The 25803-nt window shown below is 35.4% G+C and overlaps 1 long non-coding RNA gene across 3 annotated transcripts in view; it reads left to right on the top strand.

The window, feature by feature from the left end:
- The window catches only part of LOC111091652, a 54252-nt gene extending 29758 nt beyond the window's left edge, over positions 1-24494 (top strand). The window contains exons 2-3 of one of the 3 annotated variants that reach the window (XR_005376391.1): positions 128-270; positions 24436-24494. This is a non-coding gene — a long non-coding RNA (uncharacterized LOC111091652). Of the gene's footprint in view, positions 1-127; positions 271-730; positions 843-1168; positions 1297-24435 lie in introns of those variants that run through there. The other 2 variants (XR_005376390.1, XR_005376392.1) reach the window with 2 other exon arrangements.
- Positions 24495-25803: the final 1309 nt, after the last annotated feature.

Genomic DNA, 25803 nt, shown 5'->3' with positions numbered 1-25803 from the left:
CCCATGTACATGCTTTTAAAATGGTCCTTTATGAAGGATAGTCTCTCATAGACATTAACACCAAGTACAGAAATTGCCACACTTTGAGGTCCTTCCCAATTGTCCATTCATATTTCTTTTTCCCCAGGCTTCTTTGTTTCCAGTCTTCCAGTGTTGTTGCCTCCCATCTCTGGATTCAACCAGCTAAGCCATTCACCACCATGCAGGAGACTTTATATATCTGTACCTCAGTCTGTATCTGCCTTTAAATAAGATGAATAGCTGAGTGAAGTAAGTCAATCAGAGAAGGACAAACATTATATGTTCTCATTCATTTGGGGAATATAAATAATAGTGAAAGGGAATATAAGGGAAGGGAGAAGAAATGTGTGGGAAATATCAGAAAGGGAGACAGAACGTAAAGACTGCTAACTCTGGGAAATGAACTAGGAGTGGTGGAAGGGGAGGAGGGCGGGGGGTGGGAGTGAATGGGTGACGGGCACTGGGGGTTATTCTGTATGTTGGTAAATTGAAACCAATAAAAAATAAATTAAAAAAAATAAATAAATAAGATGAATGAATGACCAACCTCACAGCTTGAAGTTCTGCCCACTGGAAGGGTTGCCCTTTACTACTATCCTACAGGGTCACCTCTGAGTTGGGTTATAATGTGGTGATAGGGTTGAAATATCAGGAATGGCCTATTTGTGAAGTAAGCCTGTGTTTTTCCTTCCCTGTGAATTGGTCATAGGGACCTCTACCGTGAAACCATGGGAACAATTGAAAGAGAAGCATCAATGAGAGCATCATTACAACTGCTTTAGCTGCCATTGGAATCTGGGCTATATGCTCCTGAAACTTGCATGTTTTCTTCAGGCCTGCTTAGGCCTATGCATCACCTATCATATAATAGATTGTTACTGCAGTAGCCCAAACTTATGGAATGGTGTATTTGCTAACCCTCAACTAGTGAGTGATAGCATTTTTTATCTCATTGTCAGTTTCCCACAGTAAGGCACTCCGTCGCTATTGATCCCAGTGGCATGCCAAGAACTGCTTTTTAACACATGAGTAGTTCTCTGCAACAGAGACCATGCCCTGCTCAGAACCCAGCCATCTATACTAGAACTAGCCTTCCTAATAGGGTTTGCCAAAGAAGCATGTGATTTTTTTTTTTTTTCATTGTAAGGTCCTTAGCACCACAAGGCCCCTGGATCACATGACATGAGGCTGCCACTGATCACCACAGCCATTGCTAAAGTAAAAGAGAGCCAAGAAAAAAAAAAAAAAAAAAGCCAAGAGGATATAAGGTGGCACATAAAATGCATCCAATGTAAGTAGTAAGGGAAGTACAGAACAGGATTATAGAGATAAAGGGATATAAGATATTTAAGAAAAAGATGCCAACAGTAAATGCTTATTTTCTGCAAAATAAGTTCAGCAAAAATGTATGTTAAATAGCAAAGTGAGCATGGGTGAAGAAACATGTCAGGTTTGCATTGTAGGAAGAACACAGGTTGGTATCAGTTGAAATGAGCAGTGTCCTTCATTTGTCTCTCAGCACAGTGGTGAGCCCTGGCAGGGTTATGGGCATACCATGTTATCAGCTCTCTTAGCACTTTGGGATAGCCAGGAGGGACCTGGGGCAGCCGGATCCTCTGAGACAGTCCCCATAGCCATTGACAGCTTTAGCCACTTATCATTTTCTATATGCACCATGGCATTAAAAAGAAAAAAATAGGAAGTACTGGGAGGTAGGAAGCAAAGAGAGTGTATCTGGTAAAATGTTTCATAAAAGCTGTTGGAGAAGAAGAGAAGGGAAGCATAACAATAGCCTGTGGAATCTCAGAATTTAAGGTTTGTTTTCTAAATATTTAGTATGAAGAGGTTTGTAATGTGTCTCTGCACTTAAAAAGAAAAGGAAGAGAAGGGAAGGTGGGGGGAGATAGCCATTAGGGAAGGAGAGATGGAACCAGGAACCAAATCCAATGGGGGAAAGGTTTTTTTGGAAATAATCCAGTACATTGGTGAATAGATTATTCTTAAATACAATGAAAGATTCTCGGAAGTTTTCCAAAGGAGATTTCAGAACATACTTTGGGGATAGCATTCTTTATGTAGCACCAAAGGAAGTGCCAGTCTCCAGTGGTTTCTTAAATATGACCTGGCTGGATTAAAAATATTTTCCATTTCTAAACTTTGCTTTGAATATTAATTAGAAGTTCATAGAAATAGAAGTTAAGTTGTCCCACTCAGCTGGAGAAGAGTCTGTAGAAGTTAACAAAAGTTCCAATAATATCCAGGACCAACAAGCTCTCAAAACTAGCAGGGATTTATTGAAGAGGTAAAGTCATGTAAACCCATATAAGATGATGAATCCAGAAAAAAAACAAAAACAAAAACAAAAAAACCCTGCTGTTTCTAACCTCAGCTGACATTTTACAGTGATACAAGATTATTCATTACCTGAAGACGTGTTTGCTATTTCTGTCATCATATCAGTTTTACTTGGCTTGATTTTCCAAATTGATTGTAGTAATTGAGGGCTTATAGGCCATAACGGTATTATATTAGATACTTAAGGGCTTTTTTCCCTTTTATTGTGGTTATGTTTGTCTCTTAAGTAGTCATTACTCAGAAGTTTTTTAAAAACCTATTAACTAATAGATCTATAAACATATTCTAAAGGTCTCTGCATAATTTTTATAGTGTTTTTAAAAATCAGTTGTATCTATTTTTATTAGCCAGAATAGATTCACTGTGCATATATATATGTATTTTTATGTATATAATCTATATTATATTTTTAAAAGATTTTATTTATTCATGAGAGAGAGAGAGAGAGAGAGAGGCAGAGACACAGGCAGAGGGAGGAGCAGGCTCCATGCAGGGAGCCTGATATGGGACTTGATCCCGAGACTCCAGGATCACACCCTGGGCTGAAGGCAGGCACTAAACTGCTGAGCCACCCAGGGATCCCTAGTTATGTTATGTTATGTTATGTTATGTTATGTTATGTTATGTTATGTTATGTTATATTAATTAGTATACATCATATATTATTGCAAGCTTTTATTTTCCAATAGGCAGAACTGCCAAAAGTTCTAAAGATAGAGGGCGCCTAGGTGGCAGAGACTTGGTTTCAACTCAGGCTGTGATCCCAGGGACATAAGATTGAGCCCTGCGCCAGACTCCATGCTCAGATGGATTGGGATTTTCTCTCCCTTCTCCTACTGCCCCTCCCCACTGCTTTCTTGCCTATTCTTTCCTTCTCTCTCTCAAATAAATAAATAAATCTTAAAAAAAAAAAAAAAGGTTCTGAGGATAATTTTGACATTTTAGTAAGATTTTTGTTTTCATTATCTCTGTTGATAGATTCTATTGTTAATCTCATTCTATTGATTCTGCTTTCCTATTTTGCATACTGACATCTTATTTGATTCTGGAAAATGCATCTTTTCTTGTTTGTCTCATTATTAGTATGTATCTACTGTGCAGAGCTCACAAGAATTCTTCATTGTTTGCTGGATGAAATACACATAAGTCTGGGATGCCTGGGTGGCTCAGCAGTTGAGCATCTGCCTTTGGCACAGGTCGTGAACCAGGAGTCCTGGGATCGAGTCCCACATCAGGCTTTGCGCATGGGGCCTGCTTTTCCCTCTGCCTATGTCTCTGCCTCTCTGTGTCTCTCATGAATAAATAAATAAAATATTTTTAAAAAGAAATACACATAAGTCTCTATCCCCCAGGCAACTCAACTAGAAAGAATCAAGTTACTTTCATATAATAAATATGATGTACCAGTAAATAGTAAAACAATGAAAGCAATGTGACAGCCTAGTATAAACAACAATTTATATAAAAAAAAAAGAGAAAATTGAGGTTAATTTAGAAGCAGTGGTAAAATCAGAGAAAGACAATTTGAATGGAGAGTGAGGGCAGAATGAGGGGGGCATGGCAGGTGGATAGTCCAAGCTCTGTTGACAGAGAACAAAGTAGCTAGAATTGTACAATATCAGGACTGAAAAAAACTTAGAGATGATTTGGTCTGTTCCCCTCAGTGCACTGAGGAATACTGACATAAAGAGAGCCACCAGGCACCTGTTTGTAATATCAGTCCAAGAAGCTGAATTCAGTAGTCTGTTTTGAAGGACTTCCAAAACTAGAGCGTTATAAAAAAAACCCACAATGTTTCATTACATACACAACATTCCTGTATCCTCAGGAATACAGGATTCCTGAATGTTTGTGTCCCTTCTGAATGACTATAGGTCTGAGCAGGATTATTTAATATATACAAATTCCGCATGAAATTGATGTTTTTTTTCACCTATGAAACATGAAGTTTTGGGTTTCATTGTATGGCATACTTCTCCCTTCCACAAAGTTCTCCTCTGTTCTATTTGCTTTGATATGAAAACTTGTTCTTTCACATACACACAAGCCATATAAGAAGAAGCCACATTTTGCAAATGGGAAATCTTTTTTTCTTTAAACCTCTGTGCTTCCTCCCGGTGCCTTTAGTAGAGGGCATCTCAACTTTATAGATGTAGTTGTAGCTCAGTCATACTTGGGACCATTTACTTTTTCAAAGCACAATATTGAAATCTGCATTAGATTAATGGTGATTTTACAAGTTTTTTTTCCCCCAAAATATGTTTACATTAATAACTACAGGGCTTATTATGGGATTTTCTCTAAGTGAAGACCTTCTCCTCTCTACCTCCAGAGACTGAATGATATTGGGAAATTGAAATAAAGGTTTTGGGGAGTTTTGCTCTCATATTTAGTATGTTTGTGAAACCACAGAGCCCAATCATAGGACTTACAGGTATAATTTGAAGAGGAAGTAGTACAGACAAAGACAAAGGGAAGGCAGAGGGCCTAATGGAAAGGAATGTCGGCCTGGAATCTAATTGATTACTACCAATGTATTCTTTGGCAAGTTACTTTATATCTCCGAGTTCCAGTTTTATCTTCTACAAAATAATATTAGTAATAATAATAGTAACAGCAATAATAACAGCAATAGTAATAATAGAACTACCTCAAGGTATTTGGGATAAGAATACATGTAATAATAAAAATTAAGTCCTTAGCACAACAATCATTTGACAAATGATAGCTATTATTATCATTTCTCTATAGAGAGAATATACAGGGATATAGATCTATATTCACATGTATTTGTACATAATGACTTGTAATGAAACAAATTGGCATTTACACACTGGTCAGCTATTTTTGAAACAAAAATTCAGTCATACAGTCACATATTCTGTTAATGTGGGGTAAATACTTCAAGACAAAAAATAGTTTTAGGTATAAAGAGTTAACTATGTTGCACTAATACCAAATTTTTAAAATTATATTAATGACTAGACTCCATATGACATGACTACTGATAATTTATTGATCATAAAAGTAAAATATTAGTCTTTAAATTTTATCTGGCATTTTAAATTGTGTCAGCCAAGGTCTGTGTGCTATTAAATCCATAGCATTTAAAAATATTTCCTCATTAGTGACACTGCTGTAGTTATTGCTTTCATTCATGATCTTGGTTTATATTAATAAATGTTATATAAAGTTCAATATCTATTGCTGCCCATTATTTTTAGTCATGTGAAGGTAAGCATCATGATTTGTTGAAATATGAGGACCGCAGCTCAGATAACAAATGACTGTGCCTTAAGACATTTGAAGATAAAGCCAGTTCTTATACTAACTTTATTTTTTTAAAGATTTATTTATTTTAGAGAGAGCAAGCAAGTGGTGGGGAGGAACAGAGGGACAGGGAGAGCGAGAATCTCAAGCAGACTCCACAATTAACATGGAACTTAACATGGGGCTTGATCCCACAACCCTAAGATCATGACCTGTGCCAAAATCAAGAGTCGGACACTTAACCAACTGAGCCACCGAGGTGCCCCATACTAACTTTATTTTATAGTAAGTTCTGCATTGATTTAAGTACACATGCATACATATGCTCTATATTATGATTGTTATTAGTAGTAGAAGTAGTGTTAATAGGTATAAAGGAGAATGGTTAAAAATAGTATATCCTACAATTATAATGTCATACTCATGTATTGCCCCAGAAACCTAACCATCATGCCTAAAGATGAGGACATTTTTGAGACAAATGATTTTCTTCCGCAACTTTCCCTGTTCCTTGAGTTATTTTAGTTAAAATTATATAGAAATCCAAAATTCTGCAGTTGGAAATTTTTCAGGTTAATTTCCATTGCAAACAATATTTTTAGTTTCTTAAAGAATAGGAAGCCAGTCTAATGCTTCCTTTCTCTCAACACTCAATAAGTATCCTTCTGTAAAGTTGCCATACATATTAGAGATTTAATGGAATCGCCATTTTAATGGAATCGCCATTTTTAATGTAATCGCCATTTTTCATGTAAAATCATGAATCTTTCATAGTTATATTAGGTTCTTGTCTTTCCATTTTAAAATAAAGATATTTAGATATTTATGAAATATATTTTTCATACTATGGTTGATTTGTCCTTTTTTTGTTTTGATATTTCTGAAAGTGCTTATTTAAAGTTGACAAAATTAAATTATAAAAGTTAAGTGTAAATATAATGGCCTTACTACAAAGTTTAGAGGCATTCCTATAGCTATCTGATTTTACAATTTATCCCCATGAAAAATACCAGTTCAAATCAGAAGGAGTAATACCCCATCTACATGCATGGTCATAGCAGTAAGACAATCAAACTAGAAGATATTCAGTGCAGAGAGTACATTTTTCCAATCAGGGTGTTTTGTGTTTTGTTTTGGTGTGTGTTAACAGCAAGACTTTCATGCTTATAAAATAAATACCAGTTTAGAATGGTTGGTGGCTAGATTTGTCCAAGTCTTTTTTTTATGTAGTTTCAAACTGTTTCCTCCACAAATGTAACTTAATTGGTGGAGAATTTTTTTGTAAATTTTTTCTGTAGAGTTTATATCACATTGATTTTTGGTATTGTATACAGGTAAAACTTTTAAAAACCCTCTCACACAGCAATTTTGATTTTTAAGCCTTTCGTAAAGGAAATATGATTATGAGAAAAATACCTCCCTGAGGTTTTCAAATTAAGTTCTGAAAACAAATGAGAATGTTTCTCCAACCTGGGAGAGGAAGTAAAACAGTCAAAGAGAAGATTTCACCCAAGACCCATAATGGCCTCTATTAAGCATTCAATAAACATTATGAATTACTTTATGAATCAGACTTCTATGACAGTACAAAATGAGCTGGTCTTTCTGACGATAGAATTGGCCTTGCATTAAAGCATGAAGCTCAACCTTTGCAGAAAGACCAGTGATAATTAGAATTAAATATAACAAGTAGATTTTATAGCCTTATTTTGGGTATGTATACATCTTACTACTGACTCATGCTTTCAGATGGATAACTGGAACTGTGGATTCCACATGATGTGTATTCAGCTTTTGTTGTTCTGCAATATAAGAAGTAAATTTTAAAGTACAGGGGTGCCTGGGTGGCTCAGTCAGTTGAACAACTGCCTTCAGCCCCGGTCGTGATCCCATAGTCCTAGGATCTAGCCCCACATCAGGCTCCCTGTTCAGCGGGGAGCCTGCTTCTCTCCCTCCCTCCATAGCTCCCTCTGCTTCTCTCTCACGCTTTCTCTCTCTCTGTTAGATAAATAAATAAATGTGGAAAGCCTGGTCATAGTACCTAACATAAGTTTGTCTGAGCTTACTTTCTTTTTTTTTACAATATCGTCTTTAAATTACTTCTGTATACTACCTGAAGATGAGAGAAAAAGGAAATAATTATTTCTTTAATTCATGCTTATGGACATGAATTAATAGTTATAAGAAGAATTATAAAAGTAATTGGCAAGAGTAGGACACTTATTCAGGGAAAAATATTTCAGTGTTTTTGTTGGCTTTGGTTTTGTTTCTGTTTATTTTCTCAGAAGACATGTTGTTTTTATTTTCACTTACTTAGTCTGTAAGAAGTATTTATTCCAAGCAATATATTGAAAGTCAGTAAATTTTTCAGGCAAAAAAAAAAAAAAAAAAAAAGCCATCAACTCATGATTACATTTTAGCTCATGACTGTCAATCATTAAAATTCATGTTATTACAGTTATTTCTAAATTTACAAAAAGACCCCTTTGTGTAAAAATGGCCTGGAGAAGTAATATAATATATAATTATGGTCCTTCTAAAAATGCTAATTACAGGACAAAGCTAAATATCTTCTCTATCATGACTGGAATAGCCACATGATTACTCCCTATTCTGCAGCTAATCAGGGGAACCTACTCTTGGCTTTTAACAATGGATCCCAATCCAATCAGTTGATTTAATTGCCTTTATATAGATTAATAATATATGTAGGATATGACAACCTGATTACATATTTTAGTGTTTCATACATCTCAAAAACCAAGTTCCCAAATAATAAAATAGTATATGATAAAAAGACAAATGTATAGGAGAATCCTTAAAATAAAGATTAAAAAATAATAGCTAAGTAATGAAGGAAGGGACATATTTGAAAATCTAAGCCAAAATAACTTCTCTGTTTCATCATCAAATACACATCCAAAACAAAAAGAATCAATAAAAGCAGAATGATTCATCAAAAGAAGCCACTTTTACTTTTACTCAGCAGTATACTGCCCATGGTATTCCATTTCCCACGCTGTTTTGGTATTAGAACTGATGAATACATTTGTAGGACTTATAATTGGTATAGGATTTGATAAATTATAATTATGCAAACTTTATTTATTAAGATAGTCCTTAAATCCAGGTAAATATGCACAGTAGGATTTGGCAGGATATTGTCAATCAAGTAATATTTGTTTTGTTAGCATAAGAGAATGAGGTCTTCCTTCAGAATTAGGTTATCTAGGAATTATGATTTTTAAATTCATGCTTTGGTTTCTATAATATCCACTCCATGATTTCTGATCATTTGAGATTTGGAAAATGTGAATGTGAATTTTGTCACCAGACTATCTTGTGTTACCTATTCGTGAAACTTCCACATAGTCCAAATCAGATAAATTCAACCCCAGAAATTAATTAATAAACAACTAATTAATGAACACATTAATTAGTGGTATTTATTAATCAATCTCTGTGTGTTATACCTGTATCAGCATATGAGAAAGGAGGCAACAAGGTCATCTCAACTTTTTCAGTGTGTCAAAGAGTCAAATAGTGATCTACTTAGCTCTTCTGTTTACTGCCAAGTAGCCACAGACAATATGCAAACAAATGGATGTGTCTGTGTATAAATAAAATTTTATTTACAAAAACAGGCAGTGCTCGAATTTGGCTCACCTGTCATTGTTCACTAACCCTTGATCTAAATAAATAGAACAAATACTCACCTTTGAATTGTGATCAACAAAAAAAATTTTTTTTTTCTGCCTAAGACTTACTTTCAGAGTATATTAATCAGCTTGTGTTCCATTGAAGTGTCTTATAAGTTCATCCCAGGTTGAGAGGACTGTCAGGAGAAGTGCAGTTGAAGAGTCCTTCAAGAACTTCTCTAAATCCTGGCCCTCAGCAATTTTTTCTTTCCTCATATGATTATGGAAATACAGTCTTCAATGAGATTTATTTTTTATGTGCTATAAACTTTGAAAGAATGTAAAGATTTCTAATGTTTTCCCATACCAATTTAAGTCATGTGATACTTAAAGGGTTTTTAGTATCATTAAGGCATTAATACATAGATACAAAGATATTACAAAAGAATATATTGAATAAACTAAAATAAAGATACCAATTATGACAAGGAAGTTGATACTTCTGTGTTGGAAATCTAGTTCATTTTTATACTGTTGAGCTAACAGTATCATAGATGGTCAATAAATATCTACTGATATGGCACACAGATTTACAGAAAAGCTAAGACTAAAACTTATAAGAAATGTTCATTGTTTAGTCAGGTTCTTCCCATAAATTGTTTTTCACTATTATTCTGTCAAATAGTGAGTATTTAAAAGAAGGTGAAGGTTCTCATGTAATTGTAGGCATTCATTTCTTATCTTGTAGATATGAGTTTGTTCTATTTTCTAACTTCATTATTATTTCATATGACACATCATCTGCTAACCACTGAATTGAGAAGCAAAGAGGATAAAAATCTGGCAAATCCACTGAATTCTCAGATGTTACGATGGGATCTATATGTATTAAATATAAAATGAGAAAATATAAAATCAACTTCAAATTAGAAATAAATCTTTATCCAAAATATTTGGGATTTTCTGTCTTTCAAGAAATACCAAAACAAGTTTTGTATCCCCAAGTCTGAATGTAAAATGTATGTGTTTGGTGTTTTCTAAATCCTGAACCAATGCTAAAATGTCGTATTTCAACTTATGCCAGACATCATATGAGTTTTCATAGGCGACTTTTTTTTTTAAAGATTTATTTATTTATTTATGATAGACATAGAGAGAGAGGCAGAGACACAGGAGGAGGGAGAAGTAGGCTCCATGCCAGGAGCCCAACGTGGGACTCGATCCCGGGACTCCAGGATCGTGCCCTGGGCCAAAGGCAGGCGCTAAACCGCTGAGCCATCCAAGGATCCCCTCATAGGCGACTTTTTAAGAATAAGAACAAGATACTGTATTTACCTCCACAAAGTTTATAATTTCTTTGATGAAACAAACATAAAAAAGAAGTTGAAGGGCAGCCCCCATGGCTCAGCGGTTTAGCGCCGCCTGCAGCCCAGGGCCTGATCCTGGAGACCCAGGATCAAGTCCCACGTCGGGCTCCCTGCACGGAGCCTGCTTCTCCCTCTGCCTGTGTCTCTGCCTCTTTCTCTCTCTGTGTGTCTCTCATGAATAAATAAATAAAATCTTAAAAAAAAAAAAGAAGTTGAATATAACCCTGTATTTAATTACTGGTACATTGATTCTTGCATATGTGTTCTAACTCAGAAAGGAGGTCAGTGTAGCTGGATAATACAAGGAGAAGATTTTGGGGATCCCTGGGTGGCTTAGCGGTTTGGCACCTGTCTTCGGTCCAGGGCATGATCCTGGAGTCCTGGGATCAAGTCCCACATCCGGCTCCCTGCATGGAGCCTGCTTCTTCCTCTGCCTGTGTCTCTGCCTCCCTCTCTCTCTGTGTTTCTCATGAATAAATAAATAAAATCTTAAAAAACAAAAACAAAACAAAACAAAATACAAGGAGAAGACTTCATGCAACTGAGAACTGAACTGGACTTTAAATGGCTGTTAGAACACAAGTATGGACAACATACAGGTCCCTAAAAGTACAAAGAGCAACTTGCACCTGACATTTAGTTAAACAGGCTTTGTTTCAGTGTCCTGAAGGGGAGAATAATGGAACAAACTCACACTCATTTACTTATATCATCTCAAAATTTTAAAAATTACTAATGAATAAATTACCTATGTGTACATATGAAGCTCTTAACATACGGCAGAACCGAAAAAATCTTGGCTGTGATTATTATCTCTTCACATAATCTCTTCAATGTACAGATAAGAATGCCAAACCCCCAAATGGTAGAGTGTTTTACTCCATGTCATACAAGAGAGTCACTTATAGGGCAGGGCTATTTCTACTAAATCATGATTAAGAAAGATAAGCCTAAACTGTTCAGACTGTTCAGAATGGCCTTCCCAGAGTTCTACAGGAATTGTGTTAGTGGTCTTGCATACTAACAGCTTAAAAATAGAGGTAGAATTTAAATGGGGAAGAAAAAGACAACAATGAAGCTTCTGCTCAGGCCAAATTCTAACCCCCAAATCCCTATTGACAAAGTAGATATTAAGGTGTTAAGCAGCTTGGGTTTGAATTCTAGCTCTACTTATTTAGAGGCTGTGAGACCTCTAATTTACTGAACAATTTCCTCATCTTTAAAATAGAACATACTTCATATAGATATGAGGATTAAATTATTTAATATCTAAAAACAGATTAAGGTCTGGCATAGAGTAAGCACTCCATAAATGATAGTTATCATTATTATTTGCCTTTATTAATCCCAGAGTCTATCTTAGACTTTGTTTATTGGATACGGCATTAAACTGCTCTAATTATTTTGACTCATACTTAACTCAGCAACACAGATTCTTAGAGACTTTTGAATCCTATAGAAGGAAACTCAGTTGAGTAAGATGTATTCATTTTTCTGTACCCCATCCTGAAACCCTGCTATTATGATATTAAAGGAAATAAGTAAGTATTAACAAGTATACAACATTTTTAAATGAGGACAATGGTAAAAAAGAAAAAGAGAGAGATGAAAACAGATGAGAAATGTTAACACAACTTTCAAAGATGGAAAGCAGATTATTGAAGTATAATTATTAGTTATTAGCAAAGCAGCAACATTGAAGCATAACTTCCTAGAATGGGAGTCAATTATTATCACAGATTAGAAAGGATGAGAAATTAGAAACACCAGTTACCTCTGAAAATGGTAAGGGGTCAGTTTGGAAACAGGATGATTGAAAAATTATCTAAGGAACAGTTACAATCCTACTTTCTTTGTTCCCATGTTGGCAACACCCAACACTCCTGTTGCCACAGAAGACTTGAGAAACTCCACTGAAGGGCTCCAAGCACACAGCAGGGTCTAAAAATAGGACATCATGAAACTTAGGGCTTTCGTCAACTGACTGACTTTTATGCATGAATTTGATCGGAGGTTAGTGGAATCCAGCATAATCCAATGCTCAGAACGAAAGCTTCTTTTTGTTTTAATTTATTTTATTTATTTAATTTTTTTAGAATGAAAGCTTCTATAAATATATCTTGATTTTAAATAACATTGAATTAAAGGTTGTGGTCAATGAAAATCTTTCAAAATTTATTTACCTTCTTTCCTCTTTGATTCCAGTTAATAGTTAACATTAATGATTATTATAGTATTTGAGGACTGAATAGGATACCTCAGAGAAGTGTAGAATCACCCTTGAGTAGAATAGTTTCATGTCTACTTCTCATCTGACACCTCTCTAGCCACAAACTAAACAAGTTTGCTGTTCAAATATAGTGGGAATGCAAATGGCTGCTTTGGGTATTACTTCTGAGAGAGTGCTTCAGGCAGTCTCAACATTCTCCCTTAGCACTGGAAACATCTATATTTTCTAGAAGACAGAAGAAATTAGTTTAAGGGAGGTGGCAGACCTGGTAGTGATGTATAGTCAGGTAAAGGAGGACAGACATCCCAAAGGAAATGGCAGTCTCATCACATCTTGCATGAACAGATGAATGAACCCCACTTCAGAGGCACAAAAATCAAATAGAAAGAGCTCAACCTACTCTGAAAACTCAGGATTAGATGTCCCATTCTCACTAATGCTTTGGTCCCATGTGTGCCTTCAAGGACTAAGATGCCTCCTAGGGGTAATGCACAAGTGGGGAGAAATCCTGAATAAACTCAAAATGGCTGTATTTCCTCTTTGGTGGCACACTCTGTTCCATGACACTGATGCCCCTCTATGAAAATGAATCCAAACCATCTCAATTTTTAGCCTTAATCTTTTTTTCTGAGTCAAAATCCAATTTCCAACAGTTTATCTATATAATTACCTCAAACTCTCAAAAGATGCAAAGTTGCTTTTCCTGTTTTGGTCCTCTAAGCTGGGCCTACATATTCATTCTGGCCAACTGAGACTCAATTACAGCATTTTTCCCTAAACTCTCTCCCTTTTTGTTCTTGGTTCATGTACACTTGTTCTCTCTCCTCAGATCTAGATTTCTGCTTTTATATTTTGGATTTAGCACCTTCATCTGCCATTTTGGCACCCTGTACTTCAATTGTGTACCCTGTCTTCCTGCACAATTGGCAGTTATGCTTGCTTTCTCTATTTTGTACTACGCCACTGCCTCAAGTGATAATCCTCCTTCCCATTTGCATCCCAAGCACCAGCCTAGAGGTGCCAAATTCTGAAGATCATAGATCTTGTGTGTGCAATTCTCTTAAGTTCCCACCTTGGAATTCTTCTCAGAAGCTTTCTCTTCAGAAACATGAGTCTTCTCCCTGTCTTACACTTTACACCCACCTTATGTCCAAGGGCTCTTAATTTGGGGTTCATAGTATATTTTTTTTTCATAGTATATTTGACATTGGCTTCTTCTTTTGAATTCTCACTACCATCACCCTAAGTTTCTTACTTAGGTGACTGAAATGGCATCTTAACTGATTGCTCTACTTTCAAGTCTCCACCACTAAAATACAAGATGCATTGCTATATGAAAGATCTTCCTAAAATGTCTTTATTTATTTTTAATCTTATTAGTTAAAAGACTTATGTGGAAAATCAAAACAAAAGAACATCATTTTCTTCTACAAGTCTTCAATGGCTTTTCATTGTTCACAGAACAAACTCCAGACAACACTGTTTTTATAACCATACCCTCACCATACTTCCATGAGTCCAATTTTCCAGGTCTACTATATATATACCCTTTGCTGTATGCAATCTACATGTATCCTTCTGTTTCTAAACATTTGCCCCTACTTTTCCCATCTTCCAAGAATCCTGTTTCTCCCATCTCTGCCTGTTGAAAATTTTCTGTCATTCAAGACATTATGCAAATGTCCTTTCCCTCAGGAAGACTGTCTTTGTCTTTCAACTATAACTGAAGTTGTTACCTGAAATGCTTTTTCCATCCACCCCAAATTTTGTGTGTACCTCTGCCCATCATTGATCACATTGCAACAGATGATTTATTTATGCATGTCTCCATCACTAGATTATTACTTCCTTCAATGATAACTACTATATTTTTCCCATGGCATTTAAGATAGTACCTAGCATGTAATGGATGCTCAATAGATATAAATTGAGCTGAATGTATTAGAATTTCAGAAAAATATGAGTGGAAAACTCTATACCTGTTTAAATCCAATTGCCTAATCCCTATTCTATGCTGTTTCCACAGCTGTGTGGAGCTAGAAGGAAAGATCCAAATATGTTTCTTGCCTTTGAGACATATCCCAGAACCGTGTCCTAAGCTATCAGCCAATCAAAACAAATAGGTATCACTAACACAGAAGCAAAGGAAGTAGTGTCTGATCTTAAAAGATACCAGATAGAATTTATATAGAGAGAAGATATTAGCTTAATCCAATTATTTATTTGTACAGGAGTTGACTCATAGACATTATGTTTAAGATGATTCTATCTCACCCTGACATTTATTCCAAAGCAACTACAAGAGAATCTGTTGACTAGAAGTGATCCATGCTCCACATGTGTTGTTATGACTTTAGCTTAAACCTGACAAAAAAAAAAAAAATTGTCCTTTAATCAGGGTTGATTTTAGTGAAGAAACTTTAATGGAATCATAAACTATTTGAAATGAATTCTTTGCTTGCAATTGTTTTGACTTAGAAGAGAGAAATCCCATATTTATTTTTGTTTAGTGGGTGGGGAATATATATAACTTTCAAAACTCAGACTGTATATTCAGTAAGAAGATTCAAATGAGCATGAGTAATTTCTAGAACTAAAAGAAATAGAGTTTTTAAAAGTTTTTATTCTGAAAATATGGTTATTTTAGCCCTTCACTAAATATTCACAATTTGTTAGTCAACTTTTATGTTAGGTGAATGTTAAAATATGTCTCCAGTTTACCCAGACTTCACCAACCTTTAAATCACTGCCACAAGCACATAATGTACTTGACATATGTTTTTCTCCTATTGCTCAAGGAAGTTATTGCTGAATTGGAGCCTTTGTCTGAATTTCACACATTCTGACAATAGAATAAAGTATATTAAGTCAGAGCATAATAGAAAGGATATTCACAACTGAATCCTAGAGAGTTTGTTCAAACAAAAGATGGAACGTAGAAGTCAAAGTCACTTATATTATCAGAGATTTTTTTTGACACCTCCTTCATTCAAGCCTTTCCAAACCAATCAGTAGAGCCTGTTTCCACTAATCAATTTGCTGTGACCTCTCTCTGCTTATCTAAAGTAATATTATGAGCTGCCTCAATTCTGCACAAGATTAGTATCCTAACCTTTTGTACCATGAAATCCAGTAGAGATTCAGGTAGCACTGGTGAGGTGAGAACCCATGTTCTCTGTGTAGGTAGAGGGTTAGAAAAAGAAATGGAAAAGTATGGTTGCAGCTGGGGAAACAGAGGCTCAGATTTCCTGTCACTCTGGACTAAGCCCAAATAATGGTTATGGAGACTTCATGCATGATGGTCTATATTCTGTTTGGATTTAATTCCACTAAAAATAAAACAAAAGCCACAACTCTTAAAATGCAATGTGTAGAGGTGCCTGTGTAGCGCAGTTGGTTAAGCATCCAACTCTCATTTTCAGCTCAGGTTGTGATCTCAGGGTCCTGAGATAGATCACTGATTCCTGTATCTGGCTCCACACTCAGTGAGGAGTCTGCCTGAGATTCTCTCTCCCTCTCCCCCCGCCACTCATACTCTCTCTAAAATAAATAAGTAATCTTTTTTCTTTTTAACTTTATGTGTGAAGAACTCTTTCTGAAAATATACTTTCTATGGGAATTTACATTTTACCAGTCAAAATCCCACGTATAAAAAACTTAATTCTAGTAAAGGAGATAAATATGAATAGAAATAAGTATAAAATGATAAATGCCCTAAGAATGATATAAAAATACCATAGGAGGGGGCAGCCCGGGTGGCTCAGCAGTTTAGCACTGCCTTCAGCCCAGGACATGATCCTAGAGACCTGGGATTGAGTCCCATGTCAGGCTCCCTGCATGGAGCTTCTCCCTCTGTCTGTGTCTCTGCCTCTCTCTCTCTCTCTCTCTGAATAAATAAATAAAATCTTTAAAAAAATACCATAGGAGGGAAGGATGGTATTGTTTTGGGGGGTGGGTTAAGATTAGGGGAAGTTTTACTAAGAAGTTGGTATTTAAACTGGATTCCAAAAAAATGGTAAAATTTTAAGAAGTGGAGAGTGGCATTGGAAGTGAAAATTCAGAAGCAGTCTCTTTGTTTTTTTAAGATTTTATTTATTTATTCATGAAAGACAGAGAGGCAGAGACATAGGAAGAAGGAGAAGCAGGCTCTCCGCGGGGAGTCCTATGCGGAACTCTATCTCAGGACCCCAGAATCATGCCTTAAGCTATAGGCAGATGCTTAACCATTGAGCCACCCCGGTGCCCCTCAGAAGCAGTTTCTAAGCAAAGGGGACATATGGAAAAACCAAACCAATACAAAACAAAACATAGAGGTTCTACAGTGTTACCTTTCTATAAGTAAGGAAGAAAGGAATTTTCTGAATTCCTCTGAATTCTGAATTATCTAGATCATTTCTATCTACTTTACAGAAGGAACTGAACTTGTAAGCCTGGAACTATATAATACTATTCTTCTAATATGTGTATGAAATATACGTTCATGTGTCCCATGAGTTATATAAAAATTTAGACAGAATGACTCGTTACCAAGTCGTAAAGCGTTGAAGATATTTTTCTTCTTTTCAAGCCTAGAAAATAAACTTTTAAAATAAAGCAGCACTAGATGGGTAAGACATTTGGTACTAATAAGAACCTCAGTGTTAATCATGGTCTAACCTCAGCTCGGAAACAGCCTAGGCCTTTTGTGCATCTAGTGGGCAGTGGTCTAGGATGGATTCAGAGTGAAAAAGAATGCTGTCGTCACTGAACATCTGGACTGAGAAATGTTGGATGGGAGGCAAATAAGCCACAATGTGTACGTGCCAGCTGTGAGCGTGTTGAGCCAGTCTGACTCTTGAGTTTCTGATTTATGTGGAAGATAGAATTTTCTTAATGTAAGCTCATGCTTACATTACTATATGTTGGTACTATAAGTTCTTCTAGTTATGTAGCAGCATGTTTTATTTATTTGGAAAACATAAAAGCTTATGAAAAATTCAGATCTGGGAGATTATTTGAATTCATTTTAGAGTCCTCAGAATATAATTATGTCAAGCCTAAATACAATCACATATATGACCAAGTCTTATAATTTCCATGTATGCCAAATCCTTTAAAATACTTCTTTTGAGGGAATGTGCATATTTAAAATTTTCAATAAAGTCAAAATTTATATGAATAGAAGGGTAAAATAGCAAAATGCATGAATAGTGTTACTATTTCTTTAAGAAAAGAAGAAACATGCTAGTATAGAACATTGGGATATTTATATAAACGTCTGAACCCCTCAAAATCTGAGTAAATCAATGTTGAAATGATACAGAAATATGCAGGCCTAGCTTAACAACAGATATGCCTGAACATAACTTCTAAGTAACATGGATGATGGTGATTCTTTAAAAGATAGTACAACTATCCCTTGAAAAGAGGAAGAGGAAGATCGGGAATCAGACAACCAGGTAGTTTGCCAGGTAATTTGGCAAGTTTCTGAAACCCTCATAGGATCAGTTTACTCTGGCACAAATTTAAACAAGAATTAAATAAAAATAGGTATTGTGCTAATTTAATGCTTGGCACGTAGTAGGGATTCATTAGGTATAGTTTTTTTTTTTTTTTTCTCTATCTCCTACAATACAACAAATAGTGAGGGTTGGTACTAAATGAACATTTGGCTCTGTTTTTAGGACAGTGTACAGGGAATTAGCCAACACACAATTACAGCTCAGTAACAATAAGGGGATTTGCTTGCAGGCCAACTTCCTTTCCTAAACCTTAACAACACAATCTTTAGCCTACTGTTCAAGCAGCCTTAAAGATTTAAATGTAAACATCTCCTGTTTGTCCATGAATCTACATATTTGCTGACTCTTCTTGAAAGGATGTGGGATAAATTTACATCAATCTTTCATATCTCAAGTACCGTGCCCCCTTTGCCCCTCCTCTACCTCCTAGTGAAATCTAGTGTTCCATTAATTTTGGCAGGGCATAAGCAACCCACCTTGATCGGCATTGCCCTTCCTTTTTATTTGGGATCTTTGAATGGTTAAAAAAATTGGAACTGTATTTGGAGACCAGAAATTCTGGATAGTTATTGCTTTTAAAAAATTTTTTATTATTAACATAGGTCTCTCCAACATCTGTTAAAGCTTGTTGAAATTCATCAAGCTAAACACAGCTGCTATTCCATTGGAAAGTGGGAATAAGGGGTAGAGGAAGTGAGAAAGGATTTTTATTCAAGGGAAAAACATTTTTTTTCAAGGGTGGTTTCTGGAAATAGGAAAGAATATATGATATTTTCTTTTTGTTTAACTTGTAGCCTAGGATTTCCTTGGCCTTCCTAAGACTGTAGTGTAGTCAGACAGATGTAAATAGTATAAACTCAAAACATCAATTAGAAGAAATACATTTCAGGCACCTTGTAAACCAGGGAAAAGTACGCTAAATTCTATTTCTACTTCTCAAAGAAATGTTCATATGTTTATGTAATAATTTACAGTTTCTCTTTCCTCCTAAAAGTATGAAAACTGGTCAACTATCATGTTGTTTCCTCAACAACTTGAACACACATATACAAACTGAAGTGCTAATCAATGGCTACAGGCAAGATGGCCAGTTATACCAGCTGCAGAAGTGGAAGCTATTTGTAGCTACTAAGTCAGTACTACTTATTCTTTCCTATCCTGTTTCTTCTAGTTAGCACTCATTGATCTGTAGTAGAAACTTGAGCACGTTTTTAAAAGTCATTTCTGTTACTGAGCAAGTATTTGAGGATAATCTACAAAAAAGAACAAATTCAAAAAATTCAAATTTTACTTCCAAAACGTGAACCCCGGAAATTACCAGATGCACTGTCTTCCTCTCCACCTTCCTTTCCTTCATTTATTTTTAGAAAGGCAAGGGCAAGGTAGCATCTTGTTTTGTTCCTTACATTAAAGCATATAAATGGGCAGCTCGGGTGGGGTGGCTCAGTGGTTTAGGGCCGCCTTCAGCCCAGGGTGTGATCCTGGAGACCCGGGATCAAGTCCCATGTCAGCCTTCCTGCATGTGCTTCTCTGCCTCTCTCTCTGTGTTTCTCTCATGAATAAATAAATAAAACCACTTTAAAAGAAAATAAAAATAAAGCATATAAATGAGAAGCCCGCGCCATTCATCTCCACACTCCCTAAGAACTTAATTTAAAATATCTGTGAACTGTAACACTGAAACCAAAGCAGCATTTATCACATTTTTTCTTTGAAACCCTAATGCAGAATAAAAGGGGGATGAGCTGGTCTATAATATGTTTAGGAAGCATTTCAAAAAGTGAATAAAATCTTGCCCCAGGGAAGAATCTATTATAGAAAACTTAGGATCCATTGTGGTTGGAGCTGGACTTGGAAATATTCAAATGGTGATTTAGCGCTAAATTTCAGTCTTGAATGATCTTGATAGTAAGTGAAAACCAGCACTAGGTCATAAATTGTTTAATCAAAGTGTCAAGCTTTTCTTCTCTTTCTCTCCCTTTTATTGCAAACTTGTTTACTCTATGTGAATGCTAACACATAGGAGATCCTGAGAAACAAAATGGTCACAAAGTTTTGTGATTCAAGCACTCCCATTAACATTTCTAAGAGAATAAAGTTATTCTGATGGACTGTAAAGGCAATATAAGTCGGGAAACGGATTGGAGCAAAGCTTTCCACCTGTAATGCTGAAGGCTCCTCTTAACTTGATGACATATTTCTCTAACACCCTTGTGCACACCTGCCATTACATTCCTGTTTCCTTAATCTCACTAGGATCATTAGGGGATTCTCTGAGCAATCAGACAAGCAATTACTGTAATGCAGTCTCAACACTAGCTGGTCAACGAGGGATCAACAACCAATGTTTTTAACTCCGATAACACTGTTGCCAATAACAGGGTTTTATGCTTGCAGAGGATGAGACTATGCAGGAGAAGCTAGATTCAAAGCTTTGCAAGAGAGCTCCTTGGTTTATTTCCATTGAAGGTTTGGCTCTGGTGAATATTTAGGAAAACAATATTAATGCTTCTGCTTCAGAGGATCCTCAGGGAAATCTGATAAATATCTGATTAAATTTGTCTCCAACATAATTACATTAAAGTCAAACTTGTTTAACTTTTTCTATGCTTGGTTATCTCTGCACAGCCAAAAAGATGTTAATTGGCAACCTAGCTTCTAATGTATTTATACCACTGGTGGCTTATTAAGTTCAAATTTTATAATGCAAATGAAAAGAGATCGAAGCTATTTTTTAGAAAGTTAATTCAACTTTGAGGGTTTTTTTAAAATGAAGGCTGTGAACTATTCAGTCTGTATTTTTTTACTGTTAATCTTTTAAAGAATGTCCATTTCTAGAAGATATTATGTGTGCATAGAAGTATTCATTATACCTCCAGATATTAGAAAATAGAGCTAACAAAATTTTAAAATATGAGAGGGGTCCTATCCTCCTCACCCTGTGAGCATTAGAGAAGGACTTTTCCTTGAGGTTTTACCAGAGGGAAAGGCTTTTTTATACATGAACTGCTTTCTCCAGCTCTTCCATTGGTTATATCTCTTGAGCATGCCCCCAGAAAACTTATAATTTAACACAAAGTCAAGAAATAAAAAATAACAGAAAACGTTTTTTTAAAACAGGAACTCAGTGTATTAAGTTATTACATATGCAAAAAACAAAATTGCTATCTCTAGTCCTAAGTTTTCCAGAGCATACTGACAGATTTCTATATAGAAATGAAGCAGGTTGTTAGAATGGGAATTATTTTGTTATCTTAGTTTTGAATGGGTCCCTAAAGTTAAGGCAGTGTTCAATGGCCACACATTCTTAATTGCGATGCCAAAATATCTATGCATAATTTGCTGAGGATTGATGCCAAATCTGGTTCAGTGTACCACATACCATCACCACTTTCAGGATATATAGAAAGGGATGTGTTGAAGGTATATTGGTAGCAAGGGTTTCTTTAGAGATTGTACTGTCAGAGCACTATTATCCGTCTCATCGGAACACAGGGGAATAATGATGCCTGTCTTCAAGTAGCTGTTTGGAGGAGCCTGTAGCTGCATGCTAAGAAGCAGTGCTACCCTGGGAATGGCCTACATTTCCCAAAGTGTAGCTGAGCAAGGAAGCTTATGTTTCCTGTGAGCCAGATCTTATCATAGTATAGAAGGGTGGGGAATTGGGTTACTTAAGAGGGACCTTGTCCATGAGGCTCACTCGAAGTAATGATATAGCCCTTACAGTGATGAACTAAAGGAATCCAGGATGGTGTGGAGAGTTGTAGGCAGCTAACACAGGAAACATCAACCATTCATGGAACCAACGGTTGAAAGATTTCCATTAAGGATCACTGAGGACCCTCAGATTGCCCTGCACCCAAACAAAGGACCAGCTGAGCATCTAACATTCCTAGAAAAAATGAGTAACAGATTACAACTGAAAATTACAAACTTTTTCTGAACTTTACATTTCCTTCCTCTCCACCAAGAGGCTGTATAGTGAGAAGAGCTAGGAGGGGAAATCATGAAAAAGGACACTACAAAAAAACTTCCCCTCTGTAGTTTTCCCAATCTGAACTAGGTTGGGGGAGGGTGAAAGTCTCAATCTAGATGAAAATAATTTTGACATTATATTGGACTGAATGTAAATGAGCTAACAAAGATGAAAAGTACCTGGAAAAGTTATAGAACTGGCCTAGGATTTCATCCATGGCTTGGCAAGAAAGAGTCTACAAACCAGGGTGAAATGAGCTGGAAAAGGGAATTTTTTTGAGTCCATCTTATGTAATCTGTTATACAAGTTTTGAGAGGTGTAGCCAAGGAGTGCTGAATTACTCTAAATAACAGGGAGAGAGGAATTTGAGGTTTATGAAGAGAAATTTGAGAGGAGAGAAGGCAGAGGAAATCAATACATTATGGGGGAAAATGTCAGAAAGCAAAACCATTGTTCAGGACTGCTAAGAAGGACCTTGACAGAACAGAATGTCTAAGAACTTACATATTGTTTTCAATAAGGCATATGATACTAGTTTTTCCCTTCTGCTACAAAATCTCCTTTAAATAAGTGTATGTGAGTGGAATATCTTAGGAGAACTTGAAGAGATGAAGTATTTCATCACTGGGTTACCCTGGAGACCAGGAAAAAAATAAGTCCTCAATATTAGGATGGATTTGCCCAAGAATGTATTCTGAGGAAGGTGGTGTTAAGCAAATTCCCTAGTAAAAAGAAAGCTTTTTTTGTAGATTCCACAATTTGTCCATTATCTCAGCAAGTTTCATTTCTTGTTCAGTGTTCAATATCGTCTATCAATGTGTATTTGATAATGATGATGATAAGGGTGGTGGTGGTGTTGCTAATGGTGATGAAGGCAATTCTTACTGTTTTTGCTTACTTTAATAAGTGTTTTTCATGAATTACTTTAACCTCACACTAAACATATGAAATAAGCATTTTGTCTGTTATAAATGGGGAAATTAAGCCTCAGAGATATTTGATAATTTTTTGATGCTCCCCAAGTGTTAAATGTTAGATACAGAATTTGAGCTTCTTTGTCTAAAATATAATAAAATTTTAATTTGAACTGAATTTCCTCTGTAAATATAATTCTTACAAATGTAACATATGCTAAGACTCATTTCTTTTCTTCTGCTTAATTTGTATTTCATTTTCTTTTTCCAGTTTTGTTTTTCTGAAGGAAAAAACTTAGATTATTGACCTTAAATCTTTAGGTTTTTTCTAGTAATGCATTAAAGACTATGTATTTCCTATGAACACCATTTTATGTGCATCTGACAAATTTCGATTGGCTGTAATTTATGGCTCAAAATATGTCTATCTTGGTGAATTTTCCATAGGGGATTGAGAAGAATGTGTATTCTACTGCTGTTGGATGTCATTTGGGTTCAGTTGATTGATAGTCCCATTTAGTTCACTATGTCCTTTTCTGCCTGCTGGATCTGTTGATTACTTTTAGAGGATGTTAAGGTCTCCAAATATAATAGAGCACTCACATATTTCTCCTTGCACCTCTATCAGTTTTTGCCTCACTTAATTTTGATGCTTTGTTGTTAGGCAAATATACATTATGGATTGTTATGTCTTCCTGAAAACTTTACCCTTTATCATTATGTAGTACCCCACTTTATCTCTGATAATTTCTCTTGCTCTGAAGTCTTCTCTATCTGTAATTAATATAGCTACTCCAGCTTTCTTTTGATGAATGTTAGCATGGCATATTTTTCTCTATTTCTTTATTTTTAGTCTGTCTGCAGCTTTATACTAAAACTGAATTTCTCGTAGATAACATATAGTTAAGTGTTGTTTTTTTATTCATTCTAGCAGTCTGCCTTTTAACTGGTGTATTTAGAACATTGATGTTTAATGTGATTATTGATACATTTGGATTAATATGCATAATATAGGATTACTTTTTTCTATTTATTGCCCTTGTTCTTTGTTTCTTTCATTTTTCATTATTTTCATGTTTTCTCTGGTTTTAATTGAGCATTTTATATAGTTCCATTTTTCTCTAAATTGTACTATTAATTATACTTTTTAAAACTTTTTTTAGGGCAGCCTGGGTGGCTCAACGGTTTAGCACCACCTTCAGCCCAGGGCATGATTCTGGAGACCCGGGATCGAGTCCCACATCGGGCTCCCTGCATGGAGCCTGCTTCTCTCTCTACCTATGTTGCTGCCTCTCTTTCTCTCTGTGTCTCTCATGAACAAATAAATAGATCTTTAAAAAAATAAAATGAAATAAAATAATAAAACATTTTTAGTCATTTCCCTTGAATTTGCAATACGTATTTATAATTAATCCAAGTCCTTTTTCACATAAAATTATACTATTTCATGAGTATGACAAATGCCTTACAACAAAGAATTCCAATTCCCTTTTGACAAGGATATGATTTATTTAACTTATTCATGAGCAATAATCAACAAATACATTGTTACTATTGTTCTTTTGAAAAAACTCCCATCTTTTATCTCAATTAAGAATAATAAAAATAAAAGATTTCTTTTACTTTTATTTATTCTTCCTCTAATGCATTACTTTCCTTTATGAGGATCCAAGTTTCTCTATCATTTTTTTTTTCTGAATAATGTAACATTTTTTTGCAAGGTAGGTCTTATTGATGACAAATTCTCTCAATTTTTTTGTCTAAGAAAATCTTTATCTGTCATTCAACTTTGAAGATCAACTTTGCTGGATGCAGAAATCTAGGTCGGTGGATTTTTGGTTTATCAACACTTCAAATGTTTCATTCCTCTCTTCTTTCATGCATAATTTCTGAAGAGAAAGCCAGCGTAATTCTTATTTCTCTTCCTCTATTGGTAAGGTGTGGATTTTTTTTTCCTCTGGCTTCGTTCAACATTTTGTCTTTGTCTTTGATTTATTGCAGCTTAAATATGATATGTTGGGCGTAGATTTTTTGGTATTTATCCTCTTTGGTGTTATGTGAGCTTCCCATGTCTGTTTCCTGGCTCTATCATTAATTTTGGAAAATCCTCAGTCATTACTTCTTCAAATATTTCCCTGTTTTTCTTCTACTTTTAATATTTCCATTGTGTGTATGTTGCATCTTTTTTCATTGTTACAGAGTTCTTGGATATTCTGTTCAATCTTTTTAATTCTTTTTCTTTTTCTTTTTCTTTTTTTCTTTTTCTTTTACATTTCAGTTCTGGTAGTTCCTATTGACATATCTTTAAGTTCCCTATTCTTTCCCCAATTATGACCATTCTACTGATTAGTCCTTCAAAGACATTTTTTATTTCTATTATAATGTTTTTGATTCCTAGCATTTCCTTTTGACTCTCATTTCCATATCTCTGCTTATATTACCCATCTCTTATTGAATGTTAGTTAGGCTGTTTTTTTTTCCATTAGAGCTTAGGAGAATTTTGCTAACCTGCTCCATGATATTGCTGCTTT

Source organism: Canis lupus, chromosome 22 (assembly GCF_011100685.1).
Source record: "Canis lupus familiaris isolate Mischka breed German Shepherd chromosome 22, alternate assembly UU_Cfam_GSD_1.0, whole genome shotgun sequence".
Classification (NCBI taxonomy): Eukaryota; Metazoa; Chordata; class Mammalia; order Carnivora; family Canidae; genus Canis; species Canis lupus.
Note: the sequence above shows the minus strand (reverse complement) of the source record. Positions and strands in the feature narration are given on the sequence as shown.